The sequence below is a fragment of the Cinclus cinclus genome, chromosome 11 (assembly GCF_963662255.1).
Source record: "Cinclus cinclus chromosome 11, bCinCin1.1, whole genome shotgun sequence".
Lineage (NCBI taxonomy): Eukaryota > Metazoa > Chordata > Aves > Passeriformes > Cinclidae > Cinclus > Cinclus cinclus.
In genome coordinates, this window is record NC_085056.1 from 20,114,820 (window position 1) to 20,122,284 (window position 7,465).

The window sequence follows — 7,465 nt, forward strand, 5'->3', positions numbered from 1 at the left end:
TAAATGGTATTTCACCTTCCAGCTCTTGGCTCCATTGGATCCTCAGACCATCAGAGATCCATCAGCCCCTCTCACCCTTTTGCACCTTCTCCCCACTCAAGCTGATGAGCAGCTTTTATAAGAAAAAATGCAGTCCTGCTGCCAACAAGGTGAACCAATTTGTAAATGCAACTTACCCTGCCAAAAGCATCTACTGCCCTTTTCTTTCAGAGGTGAGTCATCAGAAGTAATGAGAATATGTTGCATTTTAAACCAAAGAGGAGAAGAAACAAAAGCACTCACACAGGATTTTGCAAAGCCAATATATGCCAATATGACTTATCCTGTTGGCTGCTCAGTTATTGCAGCCCTTTTCTACTTTGCCGTTTGTCTTGTTCGGACATTGTGCTCAGATGATTCAGTGATGGGTACAACAGAAATTAAAAAAATCACGGCTGATCGCTAAATAATACAGCCTAGGAAAATTTAAATGGATTGTGAAGTATTTCCATCATGGGGATGACAGTTATCACATAGAGACCAAAACAAGCCCTTTTAACAAAACTTCATTTATATCCTTGTTGCTCAAGCCCTACTGTCCATTTGTTTGGCTGACGTAGTATAATGTAAAAATACTGTTCAAGATCTTCTACTGTTTATGCATTCCAACCCTTCCGTTGCGTTTTCTAAACGCTCTGAGTATTTTTTACTTTGAAAACAATTCATAATATTTTGGAAGTAACATTTAAGTTCTCTGTTTCCTTTTGACACTCAACTGCAGAAATGAGAAAACAAAAAGGTCCGAAAAAATTGCAGAGGTGGATAGTAGTTGACAAGGAGCAAACTTATAGGAGATGAGTACATTACTACTGCTACTGCTTAAGAGCATCTCTCACAGAAAACAGACAGGTGACACTGTCCCAACTCCTTCATTTCAACTCTCCATGACTTGTTTCCTGCTTTGTAAAGCTGAGTTGAGCCATTTTTACCTAAGACGAATAACAACTAGTAATACACACTTACAGTTCTCTTGTAATACTGCACCAGCACCAGGTACCCTTAGAATTTTTTAGGGTATTGCAATGCCATCCCTGAATTTAAACAGGTTCAAGTTATTATTTGCAGCTTATTCTTTCAGGCAATTTGTAGCAAAAGTAAAAAAGTTATTGCACATGTTGAATCTCCCTTTGTAAGTAGTATTGTCAGTAACCGGACTGTTATGTGTATGGGGATGCACACGAGGATTTATCTACTGCTTCATTCTGTGTGACTGCAGGCTTTGAGAAAGAGTAATCCCACTTGGCATTTTGGCTCACTTTGGTCTCAGTGATTATAGATCCAGAGTAAGTTGTTAGAAGTTTGTGAAAAAAAAAGTCTCTGAAATTTACAGCAGAGCTGAAGTGTACAGAAGGATGAGACTTCAATGAATACTAAGAATAAGTTTGAAAAGTATATCCAGCTGTCCTACTGGCTATGTCCAGTTGTTATCCACTGTTACAGTACAGTGCACAAACAGCTTTGTTCTTTGCAAAGTACAAACGGGACGCCAGGAAGAAGAGCTTCAAGGAGAGGGCAAAGGTGCACATACCTCAGCCTGTTCACCTGGCCGTCTGAATGGAATGACCAGTGGTACTGGACAGGCCGTGGGCTGCAGTTGGTTATCTCCAGAGAACGCACTTCTTCAGTGCCAGCTGGGATGCAGCCAAACTCCAGGATGCTGCGCTGGATTTGGAGACTGGGGAAGTGGACTTCTCCTTGAAGGGTGGTACACTCCACATAAGGATGGCCGTTGACCATGTTTATCTTCAGAACCTTCTCTTCCTTCCAGCTATGAAAATCCAGTTTATATGATGGGTCAAATGCAATGTAGAGATGACAGGTCTGTCCTACATCCACTGTCACAGGCTGCAAGGAGATGAACAGTAATTAATCACCCGTGTGATGACGTCCCAAGGTCTGACAGCTTGAAATAGTAAATGCTTAAAGTGTGATCCCAGCATGGGCTTTTTGGTTCATCATGCATTTCTTTACAGAAAGGGTGTGACTGCAGCCACAGCAGTCTAGTCCAGAATTCCCTCAAGCCCATGTTTCTGTGCTCAGCAGCAAGACAAGGGGGTGGCTGCTGGAAAGCTGGGATGCTTTCCAGGAGACCCCTTTACTGCATGGCTGGCCCAGACCTAGTTGCCTGCTCCTTCTCCTTGTGCCTTAAAGCCAGGATGGACCTTCTCAATTCAGATAAGATTTTGATTCCTTCAGCAGCTCTGCTGATGCAGCTCAGGCCAATCCACTGCTGACACTACAGAATAAACTTCTTGACTCAAGGCTCTCCCAACAGAAAGGCACCACCACATCCCTCCTCTTCAGACCCCACTGGAGGAGTCCAGGGCTGCTCACCTGGCCATCCGGGAGGGGCTGCTGGTCCGCATCGCAGAGCAGAAACGGCTGCTCCAAGTCCAGCATAAGGTCGAGTGGCAGCAAGCAGGTGTTCTTTAAAGCCAAAGGCTTGTACTGCAGAGTCAGGACATCATCACTGGGTTTCTATGGAAACGGGAGACAAGGAAAAAGAAGCCTCAGCTAGCCACAGACCTCCTTCTGCTTCTGCTGCATCTCACAATTTTCAGCCCTAGAAGTGCATACATCTCTATTTCCCCCTTCTATTTGTTTCTACCCTTCCAGGAGATTTGTCTTTAAAGCAGATGCTTTTCATGTTTAGAACCACAGCATTCCCTGGGGGACAGGGAAACACTCCCACACATGGATGATGGAATAGCCCCCTGAGAGGAGGCAACTGCTTAAGCAAGATCTAAATCACAAAAGTCAATCCAGACCATTTGTCTCCAGTTTTGTCTCTCTGTTGGGCAGAACAGCAGTAGATGGTCATCACTCACATACAGACATTTCTTACAACCTTAATGGCTCTAGCAGCCTCATCAAAGCAGTTCATCTGCAACATGTGTCCTGCAGCCCCTGCTACAGGGACACAGTGTCTGGTCTCAAAGCTATGAGCAGCCTAGGCTCCTCCTTCCTCTCTATCCATAGTGATGGGCTTCCTGCACGGTTTACAGAAACCAGAGGGTTTGGGAAACTAGTTCTGCATGTACTGATATCAGGCAGGTGCTGTGCCATGGCATGCAATGAATCAGTTTGTGTGTGTGGCATCAAGCAGAAGCCAGGCAGAATCAGGGAGAGCTGAAAAGCTTCTAGTTACACCTGAACTGCCTGTTCCAGGGATTCTGTACTTCAGTGGAAGCCTGGGAATCAGACGAGAGGCCTGAAACTACAGACACCAAATAAGGAAACATCCTCTCTTTTTCAGACAACTGGCAGGAGAGGAGAAGATGATGCTGGAGTTGTGATCCAGAGACTAAAGGACACCTGCTCTGCCTCAGTGTTATCATCGCTGCAGCTGCAGGATGTCTGGGGGTCCTTTGAAGCAGGTGAGGCTCAGGGAAATGCACAGAGCTATACCATATAGCTATATCATAAAGCATCCATGCCAACAGCAGAGAAGGCAAAGAGACACAGGAGATGATGGGTTTTTCCTTGTCAGCCTGAGGAATTCACAGGAATCTCCATTTTTCCCAGCCTCCCTACAGCATCGGGGTACAGACATCCCTGTGCCTTGGAGGATCCTGAAAAACCTCCCTTTACACTGAGCAGAGAGACTGGCATTTCTCTGGAAGTGGCCACAATCCCCCTTGGCAGTGAAGCTGTAACTGCAATTTTACATTGGGGAAGTTAAATACCACTCTCATCCCTAAAAGCATCTTCACTCACTTCACAAAGTGCCTCAGGAAAGGTAAAGAGGGGCTTTAACACATGCAAACAGCCCCCCTCAGCCATGCTGTTAAATGTCAGGATGCAATCCAGAAACTTACCTTCTCCACCCAGAAAGAGAATTGTCTGGCTGATATTTCGATGGAGGGATCAATAAACTTGCAGGTAATGGTTGTTTCTATTATCTTCTCTGTCCTGCTGGCTGTCCCAGTGACAGCTTCACACATCACATAATCCTGCACCTCCTGCATGCAAGGGTCTCTTGTCACTGCTGGGTGGTGGCAGAGCATCCAGACAATGCCCTGCCCTGGCTCAGCACCCACCACCCACCACAGGCCCTATTGTTGCCTTAGAGTTATGGCCACTGTGCCTTTTTCTTCCTGTGAGGCAGCTTCTTTATTCTCCACTCAGTTGTCCGTAACAGTGCACCCAAAAACCACAAAAGGCACCTGGGAGAAACTCCCTCCCTTCACACAGCTTATGTTTTATTCTGTTCTTACCCCAGATAAACCGCTTGGCACTTTTTTAATTCACTTCCTTTCTGGGCTTCTAGTCTAAATTATCTCTCTGCCCTTCTTTGCTGACTAAGCATGAAACACGGTTTGCCTCAAAAGAGCAACATTTCCATCCGCCCCTACTTTGGGATCAGCACTGGGTTTTGGTAGCTGTGCCTGCAAAGGCCTATGGGAGGGAGGCACCTGTCACCATAACCTTAGAGGGGTGCTTCTCCTTGCCTGCTTCTGCTTCTGCAGGACTGCAGCATATGGCCCTAGTAGCAGGCCCCTGGGCCTCCACACACCTTCCCTTCCCTTCCCTTCCCTTCCCTTCCCTTCCCTTCCCTTCCCTTCCCTTCCCTTCCCTTCCCTTCCCTTCCCTTCCCTTCCCTTCCCTTCCCTTCCCTTCCCTTCCCTTCCCTTCCCTTCCCTTCCCTTCCCTTCCCTTCCCTTCCCTTCCCTTCCCTTCCCTTCCCTTCCCTTCCCTTCCCACACCTTCCCTTCCCTTCCCTTCCCTTCCCTTCCCTTCCCTTCCCTTCCCTTCCCTTCCCTTCCCTTCCCTTCCCTTCCCTTCCCTTCCCTTCCCTTCCCTTCCCTTCCCTTCCCTTCCCTTCCCTTCCCTTCCCTTCCCTTCCCTTCCCTTCCCTTCCCTTCCCTTCCCTTCCCTTCCCTTCCCTTCCCTTCCCTTCCCTTCCCTTCCCTTCCCTTCCCTTCCCTTCCCTTCCCTTCCCTTCCCTATTCCAGCATGTGTTAGTAGTAGAGGAAAGTAATGACTGAAGGAGGGGTGAAATGCCACAGATATTTTTCTCCCTTCATTTCAAATTAATACATCTTACATATAACAATAGTTAATTGTGTTACTGGGCTGCCAGGTTAGTGTCCTCTAATTTAATCCACTGACAATCTGGTTTTCTTTTCAAATGTGAAGGATAACTTATTTTTTTTAACCTTTCAGGACATTATTGAGACTGGTAGAATGTGGACACCCTGAGAGGCGTTCCCTAGTTAGGGAGACCCAAGAGGCTTCTCTAGACGCTGCTCTGTTATGCCAATGTAGCCCTGTTTTGTTCCCTCAGTCAGCCCTGTGCCCCCTCCCTGTCCCTCAGTCTTTCAGTCACTCCCACACTGTTTCCCCATCGGCTCCCATACCCAAACTCCACCTTTGTGCCACCCCTATGTCCCCTGATAATTGATCTCTGATGCTCTCCCTGCCCCGACCACCCATATGCTTGAACCTAGACCCTCACCATGAGGCTTTTGCCTTGCCTTTGACCCTGGAGTATCCACGTGTGTGGCTGAAATAAACATCTCTGTGGAACCCATTCAAAGGCCCTTGCCACCTCTTTACCTTCCACCATATTAACAGCTAGCCAGGCTACAACAGTGGAACAATGAAAGCATTGCTTTCAAAAATAAAACACAAGGAACCAAGGATGGTAAAAGTTGTAAGGTGCATGGATATAGCCACTCACTAACATATTCAAATCATCTGGGTGAATACTAAGTGTATGCTGACAGGTGCTTGTTTAACTTCAAGTTTGGGAGGGAGGAAGCAAATGCAGGATGTGATCCTTATGCAGCTGCTTAAAAATTAAGTTGCTTAAACTGGGAAATTCACCCATGCACCACCATCTCCACTGCTCAAATTAATAAAAAAAGGTTTTATGGCTCTTCTGTGTAGTCCATGATGTCTGATGGATTCCCTGTTTCTTACTTCATGTTTCAAGGAAATTCATCCCTTTCCATAGATTTTCTAATGACAAGACCCCAGATATTTTCTAATATCCTTAACTGTAGAAGTTTCCAGAATTTAAGTGTCTGTCAGCACTTGGAAGTTGACGTCAAGTAGCATTCTAGATCTACTTTTAGTAGATCACTAAAACAAAATTTTGTGGAATATCCCTGAGTCTGTCAAGTAACTACAATGCTTTAGAAAAAAACATTGCTTTATGCAGCAGTTATTCAGACAGTACTTCTAGAGACTGTCCAGGAGGTTCTCAGTTTCTTCTGAAGTGCACAGGCAAGCCAAGAACAGAAATTATTTTGCAGAAGAAATTGTCCTTTTCTCCCTCTCTTCCTCCCTACCCACTGAAATCATTACCAGCCATTTGGACATGCTTCCCCCTCTGTGCTATTCTAGTGTCCTGGGGCATTGCTGCATGGAAGTGATCTGAGACACAGGACTGGAGGGAACTGGAGGGAACAACGTAGAGCCACTTGGATATAGAGAATGGACTTAGAGCCTTTGCTTCTCCCTCCACTCCAAGGCTGAACACTACTTCCTTCTCTGCAATAATCTCCCTGTTTTGACTTAAAAGCATGATTCTAGAAGCCTATGGGGAGGCGTGGCAGAAGGGAAGTCTACAGCTTAGAGCAAGAGGTATTTTAATAACCAACCTTCTCTGCTCTGCCTTACAGCCAGCTTGTTTAAAGGATATGTCAGGGTCCAGGTTACACCCAAGACTGTAAGTATTGTGTTTTTCTGGTATTTTTTTTCTGTATTTTCCCAAACACAGTCTTACAATTTCATTTCAGGCAGCACATCTGACAACTGGCACATAAGTTTAATGAAGGCCAAGAGAAATGGGGAGAAAGGACATAAAAACCTGTGAACTAATGACCAGCTATGCCATCCTGAGACACCTCATGACCACCTTCTTTTTTTCCTCTGCTTGGCCTGAGTGCAGCTGTAGCTATTTGATATACAAATTTAACTATTTAGATAGCAGAAACAGAATCAAACCTTATCTCTTTTGCTTTGCTTTGACCCTCGAGGGCATATGTTTTGATTCTGCATTATTAAACCTGCCTTATTCCCAAACTGAAAAGTCCTACTCAATCACAGTTCATCTACCGTCACTCAAGTAAAATCTCGCTCCTTGTCTCCTCTCCTAGTTCTAACTCATAACTAGGTTTTAAACAACTACTTTGTTAATAAAAATCATTCATTTAGCACCTTAATTATCTCACTGAGTAAAGGGAATAGTTCAAATTCTAACCTCTGCCATCAGTTCACAGCTCAGATTCTTAAGGAAGCATCCTGAAAGAGATGATGCCTATTACTCTTAGCTCGAGTATGTGTTGAATAGAAACTGTGCACTTAAAAGCTACTTACACCACTGAAGTATAAAAAGAACTGTATTTTCTTACAGATACAGGCTTTGAAATTCCAGATAAATTTGTGGTTGGGTATGCTCTTGACTATAATGAATACT